The sequence below is a fragment of the Notamacropus eugenii genome, chromosome 2 (genome assembly GCF_028372415.1).
Source record: "Notamacropus eugenii isolate mMacEug1 chromosome 2, mMacEug1.pri_v2, whole genome shotgun sequence".
In the NCBI taxonomy this organism is placed as follows: domain Eukaryota; kingdom Metazoa; phylum Chordata; class Mammalia; order Diprotodontia; family Macropodidae; genus Notamacropus; species Notamacropus eugenii.
In genome coordinates, this window is record NC_092873.1 from 512,864,592 (window position 1) to 512,892,175 (window position 27,584).

Consider the following 27,584-nt stretch of genomic DNA (forward strand, 5'->3'; position numbering starts at 1 on the left):
TCTGTGCGTCTGTGTGTCTGCGTGCGTGCGTCTGTGTGTCTGCGTGCGTGTGTCTGTGTGTGTCTGTCTGTGTATGTCTGTGTGTCTGTGTCTGTGTGTGTCTGTGTCTGCATGTGTGCGTCTGTGTGTGTGTCTGTGTCTGTGTGTCTGTCTGTGTCTGTGTGTGTGCGTCTGTGTGTCTGCGTGTGTGTGTCTGTGTGCGTGTCTGTGTGCGTGTGTCTGTGTCTGTGTGCGTCTGTGTCTGTGTGTCTGTGCGTGTCTGTGTGTCTGTGTGTCTCTGTGTGTGTCTGTGTGTGTGTCCGTGTCGTTTCCCTCCTTCAGTGTTTGCCCATAACCTCCGTGACTCTTTGATCAGAGCTCACAGTTGGTGTGTAAGTACTCTATGAACTCATTGGTATTTTCAGGATGAACGAGAGAAAATTGAGGGCTGGATAAGGAGATCTAAGAATCCTCAGCAAAGTCGTGATAACTGAAACTGTGGAGGCTAATGAGATCAATCACCAAGTGAAATGGTACAGTCGGAAAAGAGAAGAGGACTCAGGCCGGAGCCTTGGGGGACACCGCTGTTAGCAGGAAAGACAGTCCCGATAAGGAGTGTCAGATAGGTAGGAGGAGAAGCAGAATAGGGTAGGGACCCAGAAGCTTAGAAATAAGAGGCTGGTCAGCTGAACCGAAAGATTCGCGAAAAGATGAAGATTGGGAAAGAGCCGTGAGATCTGGCCTTTAAGAGACTGCCAGTCATTTTGGAGCAAACAGCTCAGGTTGAATGATGAGATCAGAGCCCAGACTGCAGAGAAGTAAGGACAGACAGATAGCCTTCTCAAGAAGCTTAAGGACGAGATACGGGATGATGGATTAAGGGAAGGTTTTTTTGAGGATGGAGGCCTGTTTGTAGGTGGTAGAGAAGGTGCCCAAAGACAGAGATTGAAGGTAAATGAGAGGATAGGAATGACAGGGGGCAATCTGCTGGAAAAGGTGGGATGGAAGGAGATCACTTTCGTATGTTGAGGGATTTGCCTTGACAAGAAGGGCTACCTCTTCATGTGAAACAGGAGTGACGGTATCTAGTGATAGAAGGCATCTGAGGGATGGAAGAAGAGGGGAAGGGAGAAGAAACTCTGTCCAACAGCCTCAATTTTGTCAGTAAAACCGGAGGCAAAGTATTCAGCTGAGGATGGGGGAAGGAAAGTCTGGTGATTTGAGGAGGAATGAAAAGGTTTGGAAGAGCAACTGTGGTGGGTGGGATACTAATCCAAGAAGTGTATGAGTAATTAGGTCAGTCAGCTCTCATCCCACCTGCACATCTGGGTAAAGATAGTAAAGGAAAAGGGGGAAGTCAAGTCAAGTTAAAAAGCATGTAAGAGCTCACTATGTGGAAGGCACCATGCTAAGCCCTGGGGGTACAAATATGAGCAAAGAGACAGTCCCTTCTGCCCTCAAGGAGCTTATATTCCAAAGGGGGAAGATGGAAGGGGAAGGTTTTCCATTATGCAAGGCATCTTGGAGAAGTCTAAAAAATCAGAAACAGATGAGAGTGGAAAGAATGGATGTCCTGGGCCTTCCCTCAAAATGGAGGTGCTTGTGGAAACTCACCAGTGGGAGAAGGAGGAGCAGGGGTGGAAGGATGTTCCAGATTGAGGAGGGGTGAGGAAACTTCCAGGGTTTCCTCAACTGTCTTACTTGTCCATATCTACCACACTCTGATGAACCAGAATGCCTTAGGGGTGCAGTAAGTGTAGTCAAGAAACCTGTGTCCTGATCCCAAATCTGCCACTCACATGAACAAGTCACCTCCCTCTAGGGAATTCAGTTTCCTCATCTATAAAATGTGAGTGTTAGACTAGAATTGTCTCGGTGGTCAAGTCAACAAGGAAGGGTAATGATGCCCAGTTGCATCTGGGCTACTTTTCCCACCAAGCTACGCTTTGAGGTCTGGGAAGGAATGAAGAGAAGAGAAGGGAAGGTGGACAGGTCATCCCTGTGATATATTTTGCATCTCCTTGTATATGTACATGTCTCCCACAAAAGACTATAAATTCCTTGGGGGCTGGGACTGTCTCATTTTTGTGTCTCCATTGCGTGCCTAGACTGTTTGTGGCTGATTAGTCATCTTTCAGTTGTATCAGACTCTTTGTGACCCCTTTTGGGGTTTTCTTTGCAGGGATACTGGATCTGTACCACGTAGCTGCCCCTCATCCTCAATACCTTCTGACAGTGTGCATCCTCCTCTTTTAGGAACTCCTCTCTGGGTTTTTGTACACTACTCTGCCTGCTTTTCCTCCTCCATCTCCTTTTGCGTCTCAACATCTGCCTCCTTTCCTCAAGGCTGTCTGGGCTTTCTCTGTTTCTTACTTCTGTCTACACTCACCTGGGAAATCTCATCAGATTCCATGGCTTTAAAGAGTAGGTAACTCCCAAATCTAGGGCTTTGAGAAGCTGGGGAGCAGCCAGAGCAGGACAGCCAAGATGAAGATCCTCAAGCCTATGCCTTGTGAGGAGAAGTTGAAGAAACTAGAAATGATGAGCCTGGAGAAGAGAAGACTTGGTGGGAATATGATAGCCAAGTTAAAGTGTCTGAAGGCCTGGCTTATGCAAGAGAGATCAGCTTTCATCTGCTTAGCTCCAGAAGGGAGAATCAGGAACAGTGCAGGAAAGCTGGAAAGAGGCCAATTTAGACTCAATGTCTAGAAAAACTTCCTTACAATGGGGGTGGTCCCAACATATAATAGGTGGCCTTAGTAGGTGTTGGAGCTCTTCCCCCAGAAACTTCCAAATGGAGGCTGCACGACTGCATGTCAGCTATGTCACATGGAGGATCCCTTTGGTTAGTAGTCTGGACTGAGGCCCCTTGCAAATCAGAGACTCTGAGATTCTGAGTTTTCCTTCTGACTTCACCACTACTTCCATTCCTATCTGTTTCTTTACCTCTCAGACGGGTAATAATTCCCACCACAGAATCACAGGGAGGATAAGACTCAAGTGGCATCTCAGGCTGGTGCTATCGGAGGGAGAATAACTATTGATAGAGTTCTTAGAAGTCTGCAAAGGGCTCATCTGACCAAACCAATGAGCTACAGCCTAACCAATCAACACATAAATCACCAAGAGTCAGTTGCAGATCTTGTGCTAAGCTCTAGGAATACATCCAAAGAAAAAGCCAGATGTGGGAGCTTACGTTCAACTGGAAGAAACAGGATGTACATAACTAGGTATTTGCAAGATAGCTGCAGAGTAAATGGTTAAAGACACCTCAGAAGAGGGCACTTCCTCAAGAGAGTAGCCAGCTTCAGTCGTAACTCAAAGGAAGCCAGAAATCCTAAGCGGCAGAGAAGAGCAGGCACTGAGAACAGCCCATACAAAGACACACAGGCAGGAGAAAAAGTACCATGCAGAGGCGGGTAGAGTGTATGGATGGCTGGAAGGTTTAAGAAGACTGGAAATATAGGAAGGGCCCAGGTTGTAAAGGGCTTTAAAAGCTAAACAGAAGAGTTTATATAATAGAAAAAGCCATATAGTTCATCATGTAGAGTGTTGTTATCATCTCTTTTGCAGAAGAGTAAGTTGAGGCTTAGAAAAATTAAGCAACTTCTCCAGTCATACTTTATCTAAAGAAAAATTCAAATCCAGGCTCTTGTAACTGTAAGGCCAGCCCTCTGGCCCGTGCACGTGATTCATAAGAAGTCTACTTAGGATTAGGAGTCAAGCAGGTCTAGTCTTGCCACTAACAAGCTGTGTGACCTGGTAAATCACTCCACTTCTCTGGGCTTCTGTTTCCTCAGCTACAGAATGAGAGGGATGGACCAGACCAATGGTTCTCGAACTTTTCTACAGGGCTCTCTCCCTCTCTCCCTCTCTCCCTCTCTCTCTCTCTCTCTCTCTTTGTTCCTGACCATGAAATTAGAGAATGCTGCACTACACCAAGTATCCTTGAAGCTTTAGAAATAATTACATGCATGAGAGATGCAATGTGAACACAAGAGGGCGACAGGGAGTTAGGAAAGAGGTATTTGGAAAGGATTCTCTTTTTTTGTAGCACTGAAAATTCTTTCAAATAATTTTAATACCATAAAGTCTTTACTGGAAACAATAAAATTGAGGTGAGAAAACAGAAACACCTAACCTTAAAAAAGGGAAGAATAAAAGTTTCTTAAATTGCATAAAACCAAATTAACATAAAAAAAGAGGGGGGCATGATCCCAGCTCTGGCTTTACCTCTGGTAATTCACTTACCTTCTCTGGGCCTCAGTTTCCTCTTTTGTAAAATGAGGAAGTTGGATTAGATGCCCTCTCAGGTCCTTTCTAGCTCTGAATCTATGATGCTGTTGTGCTTGCCTTCAGACACTCAAAGCCCTTTCCTGAAGAGACCTGTCATCTTTTGCTTGGCCCCAGAGGACAAGGTAAATGTCATGGGAAGACAGACTTTAGCTCAGAGTCAGAAAGGGCTTTCTAACAATGAAAGCTGTGCCACAAGGGAGAGGCTTCCTTTTGGAGGTGATAAGCTCCCTGACATTAAATGTATTTAAGCAGAGCGTACATTAAGCCCAGACAAGTGCATCGTAGAAGAGATTTCTGCACCAGCTGAGAGATTGAACCAGATGTCTTATGAGGTCCCTTCCTCTCTTCTTTTTTCTCTCAACTGTGCTCCTGACTCTCCCGAGTTTGCTGCAATGACTAGGCCATTTCTTATCCCAGAATTTCTCTCGGTGCCCAACATCTCACCCCAGAACAACATCTCCCCACCATGCTAGATCCCTTCTCCCGTTGCTAAGTTCCTTGAGAAGGGGGAGAAGGAGGGGTCCATTTTGCAGGTGGGCCTCCTCTGGCCAGGCTTCATTCCCCAACCAGAAACTGCGCTTCTGACTCTCCTCCCTTCCACCCCCAAGTTGAATCTTCCTTTCCCTTCCCCTTTTCAGCTCCATTTTACATGTTGCTGCCCTCATTGAGAGCAGGTACTGTCCTTTAATCCAGGCCCTTAGCATGGTGCCTGATAAAGTCAGCATTTAATAAATGCTTGAAGCCTTTCAGATCTGAGAGTCTAAAATAAGGTGTGAGGCTGAAGATAAATCCTGAAAATATCAGATAAGAGGTGAAAAGGGAAACATCACCCCTGGTTCTTCCCTCTGAGCCAAGCAGAACAAGGCCAGTCCCTCCTTTCACTATGGTGTCCCTCCCCACCCCCCCACCTACCTCGCCAGACTTCTCTTATCTAAGGTGACCATCTCCAGTTGCTTCAAACAAACTGTTTGTCACCAGGAATCAAGCTCCTTCACAGAAGCTACCTAAGAGCCTAGCTTTGGAGCTGGCAGTAACCTGAGATATGGTTCTGATCTAACCCCCTCATTTTATGGATGAAGAAACTGAAGCTGGGAAGGAGAAATAGTTGGACCAGATTCAAACAGCCAGGGGGTGTCCCATTTGGAAGTGGAGCAGAGATTCCTGAGTCTACCTCCAGCACCTGGCCTCCTGGCCGTCTGTGATAGAGATGGGATTCACATTGGACCCCTAAAAGGAAAAGCCCCTGGACTTTCCCACAGAACCCAGATCCCTGGTGATCACCTGAGGCATCACCCATCCCAATAACGTCCTTTCATTGTGACTCAGACCCAGCCCATCCCTTTGCTGTCTGTTACCTCTGACCCAGCCCAGCCCTTCACTGTCTGTTACCTCTGGATCCCCCCAGGCTATTGGCCACTTCTAGATCACATCCAGATCTTCCCACAGTCTTTCTGTATGAAAGGTCCATCTTGCCTCCGTTAAATTGCTCGGATTCTCAAAATCTGCCCCTTTTTATTGGCAGTAGAATAAATCTTGTCTCTGACTGAAAGGAGGCTTGAGGCAAATTGTTTCAAGGCAGACCTGTGCCATTTGTCCTTGAATTTTGGGGTTCCCCACACATATAGACTCAACATCTGGGCAGATCATAGAGAAGGTGGGAAACCAGGTCTTCTTGGAATCCAATGTTCTTTCACCAGCTCCCCTCATCCCTTTATTTTAATAACAAAGTCCTTCCTCCTTTTCCAGTCTTCTTTCATACTACTCCCCTCTATACTCTACGATCCAGTCGTACTGACCATCTTGTTCCTGACATGATTCTCCCTCTCTCATTTCCATATCTTTGTTAGCTGTTACCCATGCCTAGAATGCTCTCCCTCCTCCACCTGCCCCTCAGTTTCCTTGGCTTTCTTCTAACCTCAGCTCAAACACAACCTGTGGAAGCCAGAGATGTTTCAGGGTCCATGCTACCAGGCAGCTAGTGCCTTCCCCTCAACAATTATCTTATATCTACTCTGTATTATTTCATGGTGGTCAGTCATTTTTCAGTTATGTCCAACTCTTCATGACCCCATTTGGGTTTTTCTTAGCAAAAATGCTGCAGTGGCTTATCCTTTCTACCTCCATTTTACAGATGAGAAAACAGATAAACCAGGGTTAAGTGACTTGCCCAGGGTAAGTATCAAAGGCCAGATTTGAACTCAAGTCATCCTGACTACAGGCACTCCATCACTAAACCATCTAGCTGCTGTTTATTTGTATGTTTTAGGATGTAAGCTCTGGGAAGGCAGAAATTGTTTTCTTTTTATGTAGCAGCCCCTCTGGGCTCATTCTCCCAACCCAGAAGGCAATGGACTAATTCTTCCTTCAGGTTTCTAGGGGTACCCCTGAGGGTTTGGGGTGATTTTCTAAAACTATTGATCTTCAGCTGTAGTCTAGTCTGTTCTTCACTTTCACTGATTATCAGTTAGTCAGCTGGAGCTAATTAATTTAGAAATGGCTATTTCCTGAAGTGATACAGTAAAAACAATTGGATTAAAAAAAAACAACACCAAAATCCAGGCCCTCCTATTCCACCAGTATAAACAGAGGTTAAGGAAAAGTGGGCTGATTCAACTGAGGTGTCCCAGGGTTGTTGACACCTAGTCTGCACCTCTGGCTGCTTCTGCCTCTCCATCAGAGAGAAGTGTTCCCACTTGACAAAAGTATCAGCTTAGAGCATCTTGTTTTATTCGTTCAAGCCGAGGACTGTGGGATACCACTCTTACATTTGTGTCCCTAAGCTTAGCACAGCGCCTTGTACATAGAAGGGGCTTAATCAATGCTTGTTGATGCCTCCAAATCCTACATAAGGACTGTCCCACACTGCTCCTCCTCTGCCTCATCTACAAGGCAAGGAAAGGAAAGGATGGCATAGGGGTAAGATTCAGGAGTGGTAAGACAGAGGCCCTGTCCTTTGTGCAAGAAGGGAAGCCAAGGAGCCTTGACCAACCTGGCTTCTGCCTGGGGCAGAAAGGCCACGTCCTTCCTGGGAAGAGAGCCAGGATAAACTGCAAAACCAGGCTGGATTTGCACCAGGGTATCACAAATCAAGGGGTTAAGAGTGCCAAGGAAAACCAGTCCTGGCACATGTTCGGGACACAGGGTTAGTGCTCAATCAGGAGAGCAGAGGGGAATGCCAAGGAACTGACAGTTGGTCTGGCCCAACCTGTCTCTTTTCTGGCTTCTTATGGCAACTGCTGGAATTTATTGCCACCTCCCCCCACTCCTTTGGTACCAATGAGTTGGCACAAGTAGTCCTGTCATGCCCTTGGTTTCTGGAAAAAGGTTTGGATTAGAAAGAAGGAACTGCTTGGAGGTGAAGACAGATCAGCACTGGGATGCAGAGGATTTCTGAGTCCCATTCCTCCAAAAGGTGGCAAAGACTAAATCTCCACCATCCTTCTCAGGCTTCCCAGGGAATGCCCACACCCCAGAGAAAGAACATTCACAGTTTCTTTTTCCTGCTCAGACCATGCCATGTCCACCCCTGCCTTCAATCCCACTGGTATTTGGACCCCTGGAATCACCCTGCAAGCTTAGACTGCACTCCTGGAATCACCCTGGGTTCTGATATATGGTCTTTCTCCTTATCTCAACTCCCTGGCTGCTTCCAGCCAACTAGAGGTGTAACTGAAGGACGTCTTTCATTTTGAGAAAGCATCCCCTCATTGGCCGCTGACTCCATCCTTGGATCTCCCTCTCCTCTTTCTAGCTACAGATCATTTCAGGATTGCTTCAAGCTACTTCCTATGAGGGGTAGAAAGGGACAGCTCACCTTGTCTTGCTACCCCAGCTGTCATGTGGCACGTGCACAGACACACACACACACACACACACAAATGTGTGCATATTTGTTGACTTTATATTTACCATTCATTTGTTTTAAATTTTCAGTTCCAGATTATCTCCCTACCCCCAGCCACTGACAAAGCAAGAAACACAAAACCCATGACAAATATGTGTAGGCATAAATTCCCATTGCAAATTCAACTTTAAGTAAAGAATTCTGAAAGAAATCTATGTTCCAAAAAAACCACCTTTGTTAACTTTACTATGTTCTCTCCCTTCCTGTCCTTCAATTCAGCCCTGGCACCTTCTATCCCCCAACCAAAAAAACCCAAAACAACCCTCCAAGTGAAGCAGAAGAATGGATGCTAGGAGAGACCTGGAAGAGAGGAGACCTTTGTTTGCTCTGCTCTGCTCTGCCTACCTACCCATGTGTCTGGCCCTGCCTGTCAGTCTTTTCTCTGTCCATGTTCAGGTACCTGGTGTCTGTCCCTGGCTCTTTGTTTAATCCATTCTCTCCTGTTTGTGTCCAGTTCAGCCCAACGTGTCTGCCCAGGTATGCTTACCTCTTCCCTCCACTGACATGTATCCTCCTTCCTGCCTACCTCTCTCCCTTCCCCACCTTAGTGGGCAAATTTGCATGATGGAAAAAAACCAACTCTGTAGGTAGAGGTCTGCAAGATTATGCACTTATATAAAGTGGGAACTGTCTGTATAGTCATGCAAAACAAATTTCCTGATTATCCATGTTCTGAAGAGGGGAGAAAAAGGAAAAAAGGGATATGTTTCAATCTGCACTTTGAACTCTTTATCTGCGGGTGTTTCTTCATGAGTTCTTTGGAACTGTGGTGATACTGTCATTTACAGCTGATCATTTTACAGTGTTACTGTTACTGTGTAAATTGTCTTCCTGGTTCTGTGCACTTCCCTCTGCATTAGTTCCTACAAGTCTTCCCAGGTTTTTCTGAAACCATTCCCTTCATCATTTCTTATAGCACAACACAATTTCACCACAGGAGGCCCCTTTCCAGTTGTCCTGATCTATATCTGGCCACTGGACCCAGATGGCTCTGGAAGAGAAAGTGAGGCTGGTGACTTTGCACAACCCTGCTCACTTAAATCCAATTCACTTGCATGTCATGGCATCACTTCCTGATGTCATGGCCCTCTTCAAGAATGGAGAGCAACATTCCATCACATTCATAGGCCTTAACTTGTTCAACCATTCCCCAATTAATCGTACCTCTTCAGTATCCAGTTCTTTGTGACAACAAAAAGAGCTACTATAAATTTTTGTACATATTCTTTTGATCTCTCTGGGGTATCAACCTGGTAGCAGTATTACTGGGTCAAAGAGTATGCACATTTTAATACCTTTTTGGGCATAGTTCCAAACTGCTCTCTGGAATGGTTGAACCAGTTCACAGCTCCACCAACAGTGCAATTTGCTGGGTTTGTTTTTTAGTTGTTTTTTTTTTTCAGTCATGTCTGACTCTTTATGACCTCTTTTTGAGGTTTTCTTAGCAAAAATACTGAAATAATTTTCCATTTCCTTCTCCAACTCATTTTACAGATGAGAAAACTAAGGCAGACAGGGTTAAGTAAATTGCCCATGGTCACACAACTAGCAAGTGTCTCAGGCCGGATTTTAGCTCAGGTCTTCCAGACTCCAGGCCTGGTGCTCTATTGACTGCACCGCCTAGCTACCCCATAAAGCCATAACTTCTGTTGTAGGTTGTTCAGTCATATAGTCATGTCCAACCCTTCATGACACCATTTACTTCTGTAAGGAGCCCATGTCAGAGGCCCTACTTAAGTCAAAGTCATAGGGTGATAGATTTAGAGTTGGAAGGATTTAGTACAACCCTATCATTTTACAAAAGAGGAAACTGAGACCCACAGAGGTTAAGTGACTTGGCCAACATCATACAGGTAGTATGCAGGTTGTTGTTGGTTTTTGAAGAGGACCAGTGACACCACAGGGTGATGTCTTGACTTGTGGGTGAATTGGACTTAAGTGAGGCAGAGTTTCACAAAGTCATCAGCCTCCCTCCCTCTTCCAGAGCTGTCCAAGTCCATTGGCAGGACAAAAGTTGAGACAAATGGTGATGGCCTAGGACACAATGGATAATCTTGGTGTTTTCCATGTCTGACTAAGCTCTGAGTGCTCCACAGCACCTGCTTCAGCCATCTTCATGGCCATTGGAGCAAATTGTTCTCATCCATCCATTCTGCCAGGGAAGTCTCCGTGTGCTCGGTGTAGACACCCCCCTGACTCACCAACAGGTTGGAGACCTGTCAGTTAAGCTCAACTTAGGTTTACCTGTGTGCTGAGGTTTACCATTGCTCATGCTACAGCTTCTTAGAGGCACAGGTAGAGTTGGGTAGATCAGATGGACCTCAAAGGTGGATGAGCTTAGGGTTAGCAGCCTAGGATGAGCAGCCCTCTCACCAGAAGTGCTCGTCCTCCCTGAGCACCCCACACATCCCAGGATGCATCTTTTACCTCGTGGAGCCTGGATTTAAACCCAAGTGCACTCTTTCCACACAAGCTCTCCGAAAATATTTATTGAAAACACATCGGTTTTGTTGTATCAGCCTGGGGAAGGTGATTATGGCTTGGTAATAACAGCTGCTATTGAGAGTACAATGTAAGGTTCACAAAGTACTTGACATATATTATCTCATTTGTTTTGATCCTCCCAAGAACTCTAAGAGGGAAGTACAACTATTTCCCCTGTTTTATAGATGAGGAAACTGAGGCTGATAAAGATTAAGTAACTTGCCCAGGTTCGGTCAGTTACCCTAACCTAAAACAGAGTCACCCAGCTAGTAAGTATCTCAGGCACTATCTGAAGTCAGATCTTCTCGCCAAGTCCAAGACTCTATCCACTCTACCACCAGACCTGGGAATCAGGATGATCTGGTTTCAAATCACACCTCTGACACTTTACTGGCCCCATGACCATGGACAATCCACTTGTATCTTTTCTGGTTCTTGTTTACTCATCTGTAAAATGGAACAGCCCCATTCTGTTCTCTAAGACTTATCTACTCAGTCATCAATGGGATAAAATCAGTCCAGCTTGACATCACAAATGTTTGACATATTGACCCCCTTCACAGCCAGTGAAAGGAATGCAGGAAACCATTTTGGTTTCTTCTATGATCACTTTGGGGGCAGAAGATGACTTAGTGCTGCAAACTGTCTGCAAGGGATCTGCCTTGTACAGAAATAGCAACCGTAGCAGCTGCGGCAGTTATAGCTGAGGACTGACCACAGCAATCCAAAATGGGCAGCTCCTGAAATGATTGCCTTGGAGGATTCACAGAAGTTCAAACATAGAAAGATCCTTGAATGTCATCTGCTCCAATGGACACCTGCACCCCGACAGGAGATCCTCCAGGCTCTGATCAAAGCCCTCCAGGGAGGTAGAAGCTACAGCTGCTAAAGGCAGCCCATTCCAAAGCTCTCACTTCTGCAGTCAGCAGAGGGAATTTCCTTCTCCAGGCTGTCTGCTGTCAGTACTCAGTGGAGAAACTAGCAAAAGCACGTCTACTCCCACCATCTAAGCAAGAAAATCCCCATTAATTTAGACTCATAAACCAAAGCAGGTTAGAGCTGAGAAGGGCCTTAAAAGAGGGAATGTCAGATCTGGGAGGGAGCTTGAGAACAAGGAATGTCAGAGCTGGGGAGGGGGGGCTGAGAAATCATCTAACACTTTCATTTCACAAAGGAGAAAATGTAGAAGTGAATGAAAATTTTGCATGAGAACCTCAGATGACAATATTGAGGCCCTAACAGGAGCTCAGGCCCTACCCAGGTTGCACCAGTTTTATCAGCAGGGATTCCAAACTCAACATAGATGCTGTGGCACCTGCTGACTGGGCCTTTGTGGTGAGGTTGGAAGAGCTCTGCACTAGGCATCAGGAGATCCAGGTTCAAGTCCTGCCTCTGACACCGTCTTGCTGTGTGACCTTGGTTGCAATGCTTCACCTCTCTGGTTCCATTTTCTTCTTAGAATGAAGAGGCCTTCCAACTCTAACATTCTACAGTTCTAGAGGCAGCTAAGTGGCAAAGTGAATAGAGCTCTAGGTCTGGAATAAGGAAGGCCTGAGTTCAAATTCAGCCTCAGATACTTAGTAGCTGTGTGACCCTGGGCAAATCACTTTCACTTCTGATCCAGTTTCCTCAGCTGTAAAGTAAGAATAATAGTAGCATCTTTCTCCCAGGATTGCTGTGATATATGTAAAGTGCTTCGCCAGCTTTAAAGCACCCCCAAGTGCTGCCTGTTTAGAACCTACAGATTCCCTAAAGTTGGAAGCTAGGCCTTCTTTATAATCTTTATACTCTTCCCTGAGAATCCCTCATATTCTGCAGACAGAGGCCCTGGATCAGGGTATGATGGCACATTTGTGGAGCAGTGAAAACATCCATTCCCATCCTCCCCATATACCCTGACTAGGGTCATCTCAGCACAAACAGGGAGGTGGGAACACCCAGCCAAGCTCTAAAGTCAAGGACAGACACAAGGCTCATGTTTCTTGCTAAATGATCTCAGATCTGAGCAAAGACTTTGTGGCTGTGGAAGCAGCTAATGGAATCTGAGGCTGCATTCATTGTGGAGAGTAAAGAAGGGGCCAATCCTGCTGCCTCCCCTCAGTCAGCCCCAAGATCCAGTTCTGGACACTACAGTTTAGCATAAGGAGGTTCAAAGAAGGGTTTTTCTGACTGTCAGTACCTGAAAAAGGCAGGAATGTGTTTGGCAGGTGGGGAGGGTTGCAGATGGGAGAGGAAGATATACTATTCACTATATTCCCTGGCTTAACTTTGTCTCTATAGCCTAACTATCCCATCTCACTTCTTTTATATGGAAAAGCAAAAGGAGTTTGGAATTGAGAAACTGGAAGTCCCCAGAACCCAGGAGTTCGGGCATTTTGTTGGTGTACTAGGAGTATAGCCTCTACCATAAAGGCTTTGTCAAAGTCAAATAGAATCAGGGCCACGAAACTATATTTAAGGATGCCTATAAACCTCATAGTGACTTAGAAAACCACATGTTAACATTATATTTTATTGTGTTTTTATTTTGTTAACTATTTCCCAATTTTATATTTTAAATATTTTTATATTTTGTAATATTTTAAAATCTTATTTTATATTTTAATCTGATTTGGCTGCACTTGGAAATGTTGTGGGCTACAAACTACCCTGCTACCATGTGTTTGAAATCTTTGTTCTAACTACTACAGACAACTAGAGAGGCAAAGGGAATGCCCACTCCAAGCTAGAGAGAAGTACTTGTTCAAAGAGAGACTTAGGCCCCAAAGCACTAACTGGGCTGACTATTTAGTTGAACGTGCTTGGCTCCCTGGGCAAGGAATCTCCTGATGAGGGAAGGGAAAAGCCTGTTCTAGCCAAGAATCTGAAAGGAAAAAATGGGTTGACTGATCCTAAAGTGAAAAGAACCGAGTGGTTGGGTTGTGTCTCCTAGACACGTAGTAGGTCACATAGTAACATGTGGTAAAGGCTGTTTGCTCTGGAATAAACATGAAAGGCCTCTAGACTTTAAAAGAGCAAGATAGATCCTACTCTTCCCCTGAGGAATAGCCTAGCTAAAGCCAGAAGCTGCAAATAGAAAGATTCTTCACCACCACTTGTCCATTGAAGTAGTACCTGACAGTGACTGGCAGATGTAATGCACTCAGTGGAGTCAGATCTGGCAGAAACCAAGCCTTCGGTGGAGCAGTGTGCAGCAGACACTACACACTCAGTGGAGCAGTGCCAGTATGGACAGTGTTAACTGCACTAAAAGAAACAATGAAAACGACTAGATCAGAGAATCATGAGACAACTTACATGAACTGATGCAGAGTGAAGAAAGCAGAACCAAGAAAACAAACTAATTATGTTAGAGGCTACATTAAAAGTTATATATTGTGATTTTGAGCTCCCTTGGAAACTTCCAGGACCTGCAGGGACTTGTGTGACTCAGCAATGAGAGGCTTGAACTTTGAGATGAAAAAAACAGCCTTCTTTTAATCCGCTGAGCCGGAAGAGCCAGTTCTGTGTATCTTTAATAGGAAATGACTTGTCCTTGGATGTTCTGCTCTCTTCCAGCTTCAGATCATATCAAGATTCTCCTTTCCTTTCAATCTATGGGGAAGGAGTGGAGGGAAAAATAGCAAAGCAGCTGCTTGGGCTAGAGCTGGAGCTCCGCAAAGTGGATTTGAGCCTACGCCTCTGGCTGCCTCTCCTTTGGGTTTCTTTGCCTGATCTTGTATCAGTCAGTCAATCAACAAAAATTTATGATATAATAGCAACCTTGAAAGGGAGTTAGAAGCAGTTATTTGTGAGTCTGAGAGGTCTAGAGGTCCTGGGTCCTTAGTCAATGAAGGCTGCAATTTGGAAGGAACCTCTAGGAACATTCTAGTGCCGGAAGTGACGCAGCACTGAGGGGCTCATACTTTGTTGTTTGACCTTCATTTTCAAAGATAACCAAGGACATCACCAACTTGCAAGTATATTGAATTTTAGCTAGGCAGAGTTGCACAGTCATCAATCCTACTGTCTCTTCTATAGTCATCAAAGACTAGTGGCAAAACAAGATTGGCTCAGGATGAACTGAATGACCTTGGTGTCTTCAATGTCTGACCAAGCTCTAAGCATTCCACAATACTTGCTTTCAGCCACTTTCATGGCCATTGGAACAAATTGTTCAAATTGTTCTCATTTGCCCATCCCACCTGGGGAAGTCTTCATATGCTTGGGGTAAACATCCCCCTAACTCACCAATGGGTTTGAGTTCTGACTACCCTCAACCCGGTCTTAGCCATCTGTCAAGATGGTTTTAGTTAGATGTGTGCACTGCATATGCTACACTCCAGTGTCATGCTTCATGATGGTGATATAACCCCATGAATGGCCAGTAAGTTTTTAAAGGGAAATTGCTTCCTTATGTCCAAGCACTGACCCTTTATCACAGTTGTCTCTGCGGGTCCCTGTGCATTCCTAGAGGAGAGCTGGCATACATTCCCTGAGGCAAGCTCCAATTCAATCCCTGCAAATGCATGACTACAACAATGTACATGGAGAGGTCAGACACAACACAAATGAAACTGAATGCTGTATCATTAATAATAGTCATAGTTCACATCATATTTCTTGTTCAGTTGTTTCAAACTCTTCATGATCCCATTTGGGGTTTTCTTGGCAGAGAAACTAGAATGGTTTGACATTTCCTTCTCTATCACATTACACAGTGCCTACTAAGTGTCAGGGATGGTATCAATTTTATCCCATTTGATCCTTACAACAACTGGGAGGTAGATGCTAATAGAATGCTATTCCCATTTTAAAGTTGAGAAACTGAGGCAGAGGTCAAGTGATCTACCTAGGGTCATGTAGCTAGTAAATGTCTGAGTAAACTCAGATCTTCCTGACACCAGGACCAGCACATTATATACTGTGCTTGGACAAGAGATAGGAAAATGTACCTCCCTTCCCCTTTGCAGAGCTGAGGGGCTATAGGTGTCATGTATTGTCTATGCTCTCAGATCAGGTTCATGTATTAATTAATTCTGCCAAACTGCATTTTTTTCTTTTTCCTTTCTATTCTTTGTTATAAGGGATGTGTATATGTATGTATACATACTCAGATACATATATATGCACATGTATACATATATAAAGTTTGCTTTTATTGATTATTAAGCTTATCAAAACAAATAGATATATATTTTTAAAGTATATATATATATATGTTTTAAAAGTATATATATATTTTAAAATAATAAAAAATGAAAGTGCATACCTCATACAAAGGTATCATAATGAATCAAGGGAGGAGGCAACATCACCTTATCCAGGGTCCCAAAAGTCTTAGTGCGTACCCACCCTATGCCCCCACCTGTCTTTCCAGGATCCTTGGACATTGCTCCTCCTCCAGTGCCCTGTGATTCAGGTCAGCTGACCTTTCTGTTCCTTATGCACAGCATTCTGTCTGCTATCTCTCCCTATGCCTTTCCACTAGCTGTGCCCTAGCAGACAGCTCCTTATATCTGCCTCCTAGACTCCCCTTTCTCCTTCCCTAGCACATTAGGAGCTCCCTTGGGAGTCCCAAGTTGGAAGCCTCATAGAGTCCCTTTCTTCCAGTAAGATACAGCTCCAACACTATCTCTGCATGAAGTCATTCCTGCCCCACAATGACTGCTAATGCCATTGACTCCCTAACTCCCTTGGATGAACCACTTTGTATTTATTGGTTTTATGTTTGTGCTACATTTATTTGTATGGGTACTTCTGTCTCCCACTAGAATGTAAGCTCTTGGTAAGGATTGTTTCGTTCATTCTTTGTACTTGTATCCCAAGTGCCTAGCCTATTGCCTGGCACATAGTGAATGTGCTGGGCCTGGAGTCAAGAAGACCAAAGTTCTGATCCAACCTCAGATACTTACAAGCTGTGTGACCCTGTTTACCTCAGTTTTCTCATTTGTAAAAGGGGAATGATAATAAAGCACCTCCCTCCTAGAGTTGTGAGGATCAAATGAGATAATATTGACAAAGTACTTAGCGCAGGGCATGGCATATAGTAGGGGTTTAATAAATGCTTGTTTCCTTCCATCATTAATATATCCTTGCTGACTGATTAATTGATGCTCAGCTATTCTGCACCAACAGAAATCTAGGCAAATGATGCAATGTCAGCAAAAGCATTTCACTGAAACTGAGTAGAAGAACAGGCAAACGTAGAAGCGTTCTCAAGCAGTGGTTCCCTAAATCGTGACGTCTCTCTCTCTTCTCCAGAAGTTAATCTTGATCTTCAGTCTCTGATGGCTCTGGACTCCCCAACCAACTCAGCTGACAGTTCGTCCTTCTCTAGGACTCACTGTACTCCCCTCGACTCTTTCTTCTGGCCCTGTCTTCTCATGGTGATGAATTGGGGGCCCAGAATCAGGAGAGAGCTGCCTTCAAGCCCAACTCCAGTAGGTCAAATGGGGCAGGTATATGTTGGTTCAGTTGCACATTGAGAAGGGAAGTCTTCTCCCTTGGCCCCCAAATATCCCTAGGAGCAACACTCATGATAGCAAAGAACAGGAAATTAAGTAAATGCCATCAGTTGGGGGAATGGCTGGACAAATTGTGATCTGTGAGTGGAAAGCAATATGGTTAAGAAATGATAAATGTGATGAATGCAGATAAACATGGAAAGAGCTATATGAACTGATGCAAAGAGAAGCCAGCAGAGCCAAGAAAACAAGATACACAATGAGTTCAACAATGAAAATGGAAAGATAAACCACTAAAGCTCACAAATGAATATCAGGCATTACAGAAAACAAATATGGCTCCCAGAAAGAGATATGAGAAGATAGCCCACCTTACCAACGAGCCAAGGCAGGAGGCCCACACACGTGGAACATGCACGCATTTTCAGATTTTTTTACAATGTATTAATCAGTCTTGTTGATTTTCTTCTCTTTTCTTTTTCCCTCTCTTTTTCTTTTTTTGTTATTTGTTAAATGGGAAGGATCTCTGGTGAGGGAGTGGAGAGGAGAGAAAGAAGGGATACCGGGGAAAATTCTAGTGAGGAAACAAGCAGCATCAATTAAAAAGTATTTTTTAAAGAGTGAATAATGCAGCATTACAAAGAACAAAAATGACGCCAAAGAAGAAATACAAGGAATTCCCCATTCCTTTGAAGAGGTGAGGAGTGAGGGTCTATGAGTATGCAACATTGTATATAATTTCATACTTTTTCCATGTATTGATCAGTTTTGTTGATTTTCTTTCCTCTTTTTTTTTTAAAATGTTCTTTGCTATATATAGCAAAGATGGCTATATATAGCCATCCCATAGGATAGCTCTCTGGAGAGGGAAGAAGGGGAAAGATACTGGGAGAAATTTGATGAAGAAACAAAAAATGTCAATAAATTTATTTTTAATTTTCTTTAAAAAGAAGTATAGGTTTCTAGACCTAATATGCTTATGTCAAGCCTAAATTTGCCTCTTTATATCTTCCTCCTTCCGTTGTTCATGATTCTACACTCTGCCACATGACAATCTTTTTTTAATATTTTGTTTTTTCCTAATGGTACATAAAAACAATTTTTAACATTTGTTTTTAAATTTTCAGTTCCAAACTCTTTCTCTCCTTTTTCTCCTCCCTCCCTGAAACAGTAAACAATTTGATATAGATTATATATGTGCAGTCTGCATTACAGTCTTCAGGCAGTAGTAGTGATGATGATGATGATGGCAATGTTTCTATAGCATTTGGGACAAAGCACTTTATCAATATTATTTCATTTGATTTTCACCACAGGAGGGTAGTACTATAATTATCCCCACTTTTTTTTAGCAGTTGAGAACAACTGAGGCAAGCAGAGATTGTGACTTGCCCAGGGTCACACAGCAAGTAAGTGTCTGAGGCTGAATTGGAACTCAGGTCTTACTGACTCTAGGTCATAGTACTATCCACTACTGTCCAGTTATTTCAGGATCTTAAACGGCAATTCTTCTGTGACTCTCAAGTCTCATATTCTCTTCTACAGGCAAAATATACCCAGTTTCTTTAGGCAATCCTCACATGCAGGGTCTTGAGATCCTTTCTCATAGCAACCACCCTTCTCTGGACATGCCCCGACTTACCAATACCTGAGGGGTGATGCCCAGAACTGAACACAGGACTCCTGACCAAGGCAGAGGATGGCAAAACAAACCCTGTACTTTCTCTTTTTTTGTAAATAGCATTTTATTTTTTCTGATTACTTGTAAAGATAGTTTTCAGCATTCATTTTTTATAAGATTTTGAGTTCCAAATTTTTCTCCCTCCCTCCCCTTTCCAAGAGAGCAAACAATTTGATGCAGGTTATACATGTGCAGTCATGTGACTATGTTTCCATATTAGTCAAATTGTGAGAAAAGAAACAAAGCAAAAGGGGAAAACTAAAAAAGAAAGTCAAAATAGCATGCTTCAGTCTTCACTCAGACTCCATTGTGGTTAGCATTATCCATCATGGGTCTTTGGGAATCGTCTTGGATCCTTGTATTGCTGAGAAGAGCTAAGTCTGTCACAATTGAGCATTGCACAATGTTGCTGTTACTGTTACAATGTTGCAGTTATTGTGTACAGTGATCTCCTGGTTCTGCTCACTTCACTCAGCATCAGTTCATGCAAGTCTGTCCAGGTTTTTCTGAAGTCTGCCTGCTCATCGTTTCTTATAGCACAATAGTATGTGGTACATTCCTGTACCACAGCTTGTTCAGCCGTTCCCCAGTGGATGGGCATCCCCTCGGTCTCCCATTCTGTGCCACTATAAATATTTTTGTGCGTGTGGGTGTTTTTCCCTGTTTGATGATTTCTTTGAGATGAAGACAGTGGTATTGATGGGTCACTAATCCTGTACTTTCAGCCTCCTTTTGCTCTTGTGGTGGAGACGTCCAGAAGTATGCTACATGTCCCTTGTATCAACCGTCTCTCTGGAAACTCAAACCTTGAAATCTCTACTCCAGTAAAGCAGGCTTTCCTCTATCCAGGGACCAGCCAACTGTTCTTTGGGCTTATTCAGCAAATTACTTTTCCTTATTAAATTATTGAAGAGGGGAAAGTCATAGCATTTATTTTTTAAGGAACTCATGTTTATCAACTCATATAGTTAATAACAGACATCCTAACTTCCCTCCCCATATTTCCTGGGACAGAATAATAATCTTTTAAAAGATGCAAGAGTCCTTTTTGTGGAGAACACTATCCAAGACTTTGGCTGAATACCCAGATCTTCTCTCCCTTTACCACTCCCCTCTTCCCCATCTCCTTCTCCTTTCTGCCTTATAGAAACAGAGACTTCCTGAACGTCAGAGACTAGAGCAGTAGTGTCAAATTCAGATAGAAACTGGAGGTCTTGCAGCAGCATATTGACTTAAGAAAACCACATATTGTGGTTGTATTGTGGGTTTTGGAGGGCAGATAGTGGCACAGTAGACAGAGAGCTAGGCCTGGAGTCAGAAGGACCTGAGTTCAAATGCAGCCTCAGACAATGACTAGGTATATGACCCTGGGCAAGTCACTTAACCTTTTTGCCTCAGTTTCCTCATCTGTAAAATGAGCTGGGAAAGGAAGCAGCAAACTACTCCAGTATCTTTGCCAAGAAAACCCTAAATGGGGTCACAAAGAGTCAGACATGACTGAACAATAAAAATTATGTTTTTAATTATTTTGTTAAGTATTTCCAAATTACATTTTAATCTGGGAGTTTTGTGGGCCACTTCTTTGACTTCTCTGCTCTAGAGGTCCTGTCTGCCAGAGGGTCATTAGGCCTATTCTTAAACTTCTCCCTTCACAGAGAACCTCCCAGACCATACTCTCCAGTGTCAGACAGCTCCAGTTGTTAAGAAGTTATAGGAAGCAGAGTGTCTTTCACAAGCCCTTAATGGGTGAACAGCAGCAGGAGTTAATTAGCTTTTAGAAAAGAATATTTATTGAGGTAGTACAGAACATTCCCCCAAGCTGGGAGTCTACTCTTCCCTAGCACATACAAGGTCCCTTGAGAAGAGTCAAGGGCTCATTAGCCCAAAGGATAACTCGCCCCTTCTGGTCATTCCCCTTCATGGAGTCCTCTTGAAACTATACCCCAAGGAGTAGCTTTCTGCAGGGCTCTCACTCAGTGCTGGGGCTTTTGCAGAGTCTTCCTTCAGTGTGTATCGCTCTGATGAAACCCACAGCTGTCACTGGGGAATCCCATTGAGGATACCGATGGTCGAGACTGCTCTGCTTTTGTCTGCATTTCCAGTGTCTGGCACACGGTGGCTACTTAATAAATGCTTCATTGCCCTCTCTGGGTGTCAGAGCCTCCCAGTTCAGGCCCTGCTGAGGGCTCCCTACATCTAGCTGGCCCCAGCTACCTGACTGGGTCATCTTCCTGGTATGCCACCTAGTTACAATCCTACCCACCCTTTCCACCTCTTGCTTTGGGAAAAGTAATTAAATCAGCACTACAACAACAGTAAACTATTAAGTGCCAGGCACTGTGCCAAGATGGGTACAAAGAAAGGCAAAAATAATCCCTACCCTAAAGGGGCTCCCATTCTGATGGTGGAGACAATAGATACATATATCGCTGTAAGGGAAATATCGTTTCAGAAAAAGTCAGTCAGTTGATTACTCTATATCCACACTCCCTGGGACTTTCCACTTCTCTGGTCACTACTCCCCACAGGTATTGTCGTTCCTTATTAAAACTTGGGTCCCCTGAGGACAGGGCCTGGCTTGCTTGTGCATTTTTATATAGCACAGTGACTGGTACAAAGAAGCATTTAATAAATGGATTTTTATTCATTCATGTATTGACATTTTATCACATTTATACTTTATCATTCATGCTGGTGCTGCCGATGACATTGAGGTCTGATGCCAGAGCTCAAGTCAGTCCCAGTGAGACTTCTCCTGTTTATACTAATACCAGCCCTGAGAACTTCCTGTATCCATTCAACATTTGAGTCTTCGCCCTTCTAATGCTGGACATTTAAGATTTATCCAGTGATAAAAGCCACACCTGGCCCATGCACCAAGATACAGGACCTTTCATGGTCAACTATGGAAAATCCTAGCCCGCTTGCCCCTGTCCCTCTGTATTGGGAGAAGCTCCAGTATAGCCCTCTAGCTGGACCCTTGGAGCTCATTATCTCAGAGTTGTGGAGCAGTAAGAAAATCAACTTAACTACAGCTTAGAATACAAGTCAGGAAAAGGTTTCATTTTGTACATTATAAAGGCAGAGAAAAGCATAAGCTGGAACTTGGGGAAGTGTGTCTCTCCAGGTCAAATAGACTTCTGAATACAAGCCATTTCTCCCTGGTATTTATAGAATACAGAAAACACATAGTCATGTTGGGTTGACAACTGGTCAGCTGCTACCTTGGGGAAGTTTGTTGTGTTCCACAGGAGGGAAGAGAGAATTTCAAACTGCTCATCTGTTGTTGGCCTCAGAGGTCCAGCACAAGTGAACTCTGTCTTTGGATTGTCCTTGCACAAGAATTGGGGTAAGAAAAGGCAAAACATAAGCAGTAGACGTGACTGACTACACTCAAAATAAAGGCTTATTCTAAAATGGCATTTCTCATGTCAAGAAAGGAGAAACTCTGGCTCACGCTGTCTTCCATAACAGCTGGGAATAGGATTGTGGGAGGAGGCAGCCAAAGGTGGGTTCCATTTGCTTTGTCTCATGACATTTGTTGATTAATGCTTTCTTTTTTATTTTTTTTGGCAAGGCAATGGGAGTTAAGTGACTTGTCCAGGATCACACAGCTAGTAACTGTCTGAGGCCATATTTAAACTCAGGTCCTCCTGACTCTAGGGCCAGTATTCTATCCACTGCTCCAGCTAGCTACCATGCTAAGTAAATCATTAGGAAATCATAAAGTAAATCATTCTTCGTCCCACTCCAATATGAAGTCACATGTTAGATTCCAGCTGATCCAAAGAGAAAATTTAGTGAGTGGGGGCTCAGAGCATGGTGAGTAATTTTCATCCTCAAACGAGGTAATTTCCCAGGGTAGCAATGAGGAGACTTCTTATGCTCATTTTACAGAGGAGGAAAATAAGTTTTAGAAAGGATAAGTGACTCCTTCAGAGTCACCTCGTGAGCAAGCATAAAAGTCCGGATTCAAACTCAAACTGTCCAGTGTCTTTTTGACTCTGCCATGCTGACCTTCATCTGACATGGCTCCTGGATCTGGGCTGTTCTCCTCTGGTTGTATCCCAGTTTGTGCCTAGAAACGTGTCTCCCAGGACTGAGCTCAATAGTCTAGATGGGGTTCCATCTTAGCAGAGAGGGGTGGGACTATCAGTTGCCTCACTAAGGACATGAGATTTGTGCTTATGGAGTCTGAGATTACATTAGCTGCTTCAGCAACCACAAAGTCTTTGCCAGACCTAAGATCATTTAGCAAGAAACATGAGCCCTGTGTCTGTCCTTGACCTTAGAGTTTGGCTGGGTCCTCTGGCTTCCTTTTTTGTGCTGAGATGACCCCCAGTCAGGGCATGTAGGCATGAGGATAATGGACAGAGATGCACAAAGTCAGTCAGTCCAGTGCCTCCTGGGTGCAGCAAGCTGTAATGAGGCATGCTGGGGGATAGGCCAAGGCCAATGCTCTTATCTTTGGGGAGTTTTTAGTCTGGTTGGAGATTTAATATAAAGGCATGCAATAATAACATGAAAGTAATTACAAATTCCATTCTTTCCACGTTGGGTTTTCAAAATCTTACCAAGTTCTTCCTCCTCCAGGAAGCCTCCCTGATCACCTTGGGCCAGTAACCATGGCCCTTCACAGAGCACTTGATTTGGACCTCTCCAATACACATATTATATAATACTGTGTACTATAATTATCTGTGTTTGTATCTCAGCCTCCTTTTAAAAGGGGAGCTCCATGAGGGGAAAGGATTGTTTATATATAAACTTTGAGTAAGGGTATGCGTCTTTCAGAAAATTTGCAGAATTTAAAGGGGAAGTAAAAAGGGGGAATATATAAGGATGTGTCCCTTTTCAGATGTGAATGGATCATTCTACTATCCACTTTGCATTTTTACTGTTAGGTGGCACAGTGGATAGAGTGCTGGGCTGGGAGTCAAGAAGACTCATCTTCCTGAGTTCAAATCCAGCCTCAGACAGATACTTACTGGCTGAGTGATCCTGAGCAAGTCACTTCATCCTGTTTGACTCAGTTTCCTTATCTGTAAAATGAACTGGAAAAGGCAAACCACTCCAGTATCTCTACCAAGAAAACCCCAAAGGGGTCACGGAGAGTCAGACATGACAAAAATGATTGAACAACAGAATGAGGTCATCTCAGGCTTGGTTAGAAGTTGTATTGGTAAATGTTTAATACTAGCTCTCAAAAAAAAAATGCATGTCACACTTTTAGGTTTACTCTGTTCTATTAACATTTTCTCTCCTTATTTCTAGATGATCAACAAAATGACAAACCAAGCCCCGATTTGTAGCATTTGCTATTTTCCCAAGGTGTAAATGCTCATAATGAAAATTTAGCAGCCTATTTTCTGAGTCTGAATCCACTCCAGCGTACTCCTGGGTGCAACTTAGTCATTCTATCCCTAGTAAAGCATTAGAGGCTCTCAGTAGTTCTGTGGTGGGTGGAAGATGAAATAACCTAGAAAAGAAATGTTGCAGCTTGCAAGCATATGGATTTATTAAGCAGTGCATGCCAATTGCCTAAAAATCAGAACCAGGCCTGCTCAGCTTGGCACTGGACCCTCAATACTGAGGGAGACAGATTTTCATGCTTTAAAAACAATTCAATAAGACCAATTAATAAAAAGAAAACAATTGGTCAGGGTACAAAATTAGGTAATTTGATTTCTAAGTGGAGGAAAGATTAGGGACTTTCCATGCTGGGAGAGGGAGAGTAAACAAGTGCAAATCACAAAAAGAGTTGTCCTTCCCCCAAAAGTGTCCACACAATCAGAGGAACATGGAAACAAGAACTGATTGATTGGTATGGAGCCAGTTTTCAGTTAAGACGTATACGTTGCTTGAGATGAGAAAACTCCTTGCATCAATTTTTGGATCTGACCAGGTTTCTATTCAGCATAACCAAGGTCCTTAGTTAAAGGGTCTCTAAGCAGCAGATCAGGTGGTCTAGCTTCCTAGATACACAGGGCTAGGTTCAAACAATCAATAAAGTTTTCTCACAAGACAGAAATTGGATAGACCCCTTACTGAAAAAATAAAAAAAGAAGGGAACTGAACTAGCTCCAAAATTGAGTCACAAGGTGGAGTCAGCATGGTTCACTCAATTCCCAATAAACCACTTGTTGGTCTAATTTCCTCAGTTTGTTTGCATACAAGAAAGTCAGGAGAGGCAGTGAACTTGACCCGGGGACACAGATTATCTCAGCACCTTTTTCCAGCCATTTATCTGCATAGACCAAAAAGAAAAACGCAGGGTTAAAAAAACAAATTGGGGAACCTTGAACCTCAGAGATTTTTGGTGATTAATGGGCAAATGGCCATTGCCTGACTATGCCTCAGGCTTCAGAGAAGATGATTTAGGACTTTGTACCAAATGTCATGACAAGTTAGAGTGAGGTCTCTCACCAAAGGGACCCCTCAGTCAGGTAAGTAGCTGGTTGATGCAGTGGATGAATTGCTGGAATAAGTCAGGAAGGCCTGAGTTCAAATCTAGTCTCAGACCTTGGGCAGCTAGATGGTGCAGTGGATAGAATGCCAGGCCTGAAGTTAGGAAAACTCATCTTCCTGAGTTCAAATCCAGTCTCAGATGCTTATTAGCTATGTGACTCTGGGCAAGTCATTTCACCCCCATTTACCTCAGTTTCCTCATCAGTAAAACAAGTTGAAGAAGGAAATGGCAAACTACTCCAGTCTCCACCAAGAAAATCTCAAATGGGGTAATGAAGAATGGGGCACTATGAAAAAACAACCGAACAATAATTCAGATCTTAACTAGCCACATGACCCTTAGCTTCTGTCTGACTCAGTTTCCTCATCTGTAAAATGAGGATAATAATAGCACCTTACTGCCCAGAGTTGTTGTGAGGATCGAATGAAATAATGTTTGACAAAGTTTTTTGTTAACCTTAACGTGTTAAATAAATACTAATTATTATTGTTGCTATCTAACCCTTAAATCAGTCGGGAATTAAATCAATCCTTTTCTAACTCCTGACTAGAAGGTAAAAATTATGTCAAAGTTGAGGCGAGCCTTCTACCTATTCTAGAAGAGTCTATTTTCCTTCTGAAAGAGTAGGCTATATGTAGTCCAGTTGAGAATCACAGCTGATCCTAAAGTTGAAGGTTGAGGTAGTGGAGATGATCACCAAGTCCAGGGAATCTAGCAGGGGATTCTCAGAAGCTAGAAAGGACACTGAGGCCCTGTGGGTAGCTGGAGGTGTGAATACATCTCACAAATGTGCATTACTGCCATCATGGCTTTCATTTGTACCCACTCTCCCCATGGACATGATGTGGCTTTATGGGAGAGTGCACACCAAGTTAAGGGTGGGGTGTTTTTCTAACCAATGTTCCTGCTATATGCCATTGGAGTAAATGCTTTTTACCAAGAGCTAATTGACAGAAAATTGAGGGGATGCCCCCCACTGGGCAGTTCCTGAACAAGTTGTAATAGATGATTGTGATGGAATACTGTTGTGCTATAAAAAATGATGAGTGGTTTCAGAATAACCTGGAAAGACATGAAATGATGCAAAATAAAATGAGCAGAACCAGGAGAACTCTGTACATGGCAACAGCAGTGGTGCACAAGAATCAGCTGTGAAGAACTTAGCTCTTCTCAGCAAGACTGATCCAAGTCCATTCCAAAGGCCTCATGATGAGAAATGCTCTCCGCCTCCAGAGGAAGAACTCATGGAATCTGGAGGCAGACTGAAGCATACTATTTTTCACTTTTTTGTGGGTTTTTTCTTGGTCTGTGTCATCCTTCACAGTATGAGTAATATGGAACTATATTTTGCATCATTACACATGTATAGCCTATATATATATATATATATATATATATATATATATATATATATATATATCAAACTGCTTGCCATCTTAGAGATGGAGGGAAAGAATTTGGAACTCAAAATTTTAAAAAATGAATGTCAAAAATTGTCTTTACATGTAATTGGGAAAAAAATAAAAAAATTTTTAAAGAGCTAATTAAGGCTACTAATAAATAAACATATATTTATTGTTGTTTAGTCTTTTCTGATTCTTCTTGACCCCATTTGGGATTTTCATGGCAAAGCTGTGAAGTGGTTTGCCATTTCTTTCTCCAGCTCATTTTACAAATGAGGAAACTGAGGCAAATGGGGTTAAGTGACTTGTCCAGGGTTACACAGCTAATAAGTGTCTGAGGCCAGATTTGAATTCAGGAAGATGAGTCCTCCTGACTTCAGGTCTGGCATTCTATGCGCTGTACCACCTGGCTGCCCGAAGCATTTATTAAGTACCTACTACTTTGTAAGCTCTGAGGATACAAATTAGAAAAAAGATAGTCTCTGCCCTCAAGAAGCTTACAGGCTAATGGAAGAAATCAACAGACAAAAGGGAGCTGGAAAGCTTTCCTAGTTTTCCTCCTTATCTGACTTCTCAGGCTCGCTTGCTGCATCCATTTCCAGATCATACCCTCGAACCACAACTGTTCCATAGGGTTCTGTCTTGGGGCCTCTTCTCTTCTTCTATCCTCCTTCACTTAGCTCCCATGGATTCCGTTATCATCTCTACACCGATGATTTTTAGATCTACCCCTCCTGCCCTATTCTCTCTTGTTGACCTCAAATCTCCAATCTCCAACTGCCTTCCAGATATCTCTAGATATAGTGGATGTCTAGCAGACGTCTTAAACTCAATATGTCTAAAACAGAACATCTTCTTAAACCATGCCCCCTCCTTCCTTCCCTGTTACTATAGAGGCAACACCGTCCTCCAGATCCCTAAG

General features: G+C 43.4%; 1 long non-coding RNA gene across 1 annotated transcript in view; it reads left to right on the forward strand.

Annotated features, from left to right (window-relative positions):
* Positions 1-26,835, forward strand: part of LOC140530150 (uncharacterized) — a 28,999-nt gene extending 2,164 nt beyond the window's left edge. The window contains exon 2 of the long non-coding RNA XR_011975817.1: positions 405-26,835. This is a non-coding gene — a long non-coding RNA (uncharacterized lncRNA). The remainder of the gene's footprint in view (positions 1-404) is intronic.
* The last annotated feature ends 749 nt before the right edge of the window (positions 26,836-27,584 follow it).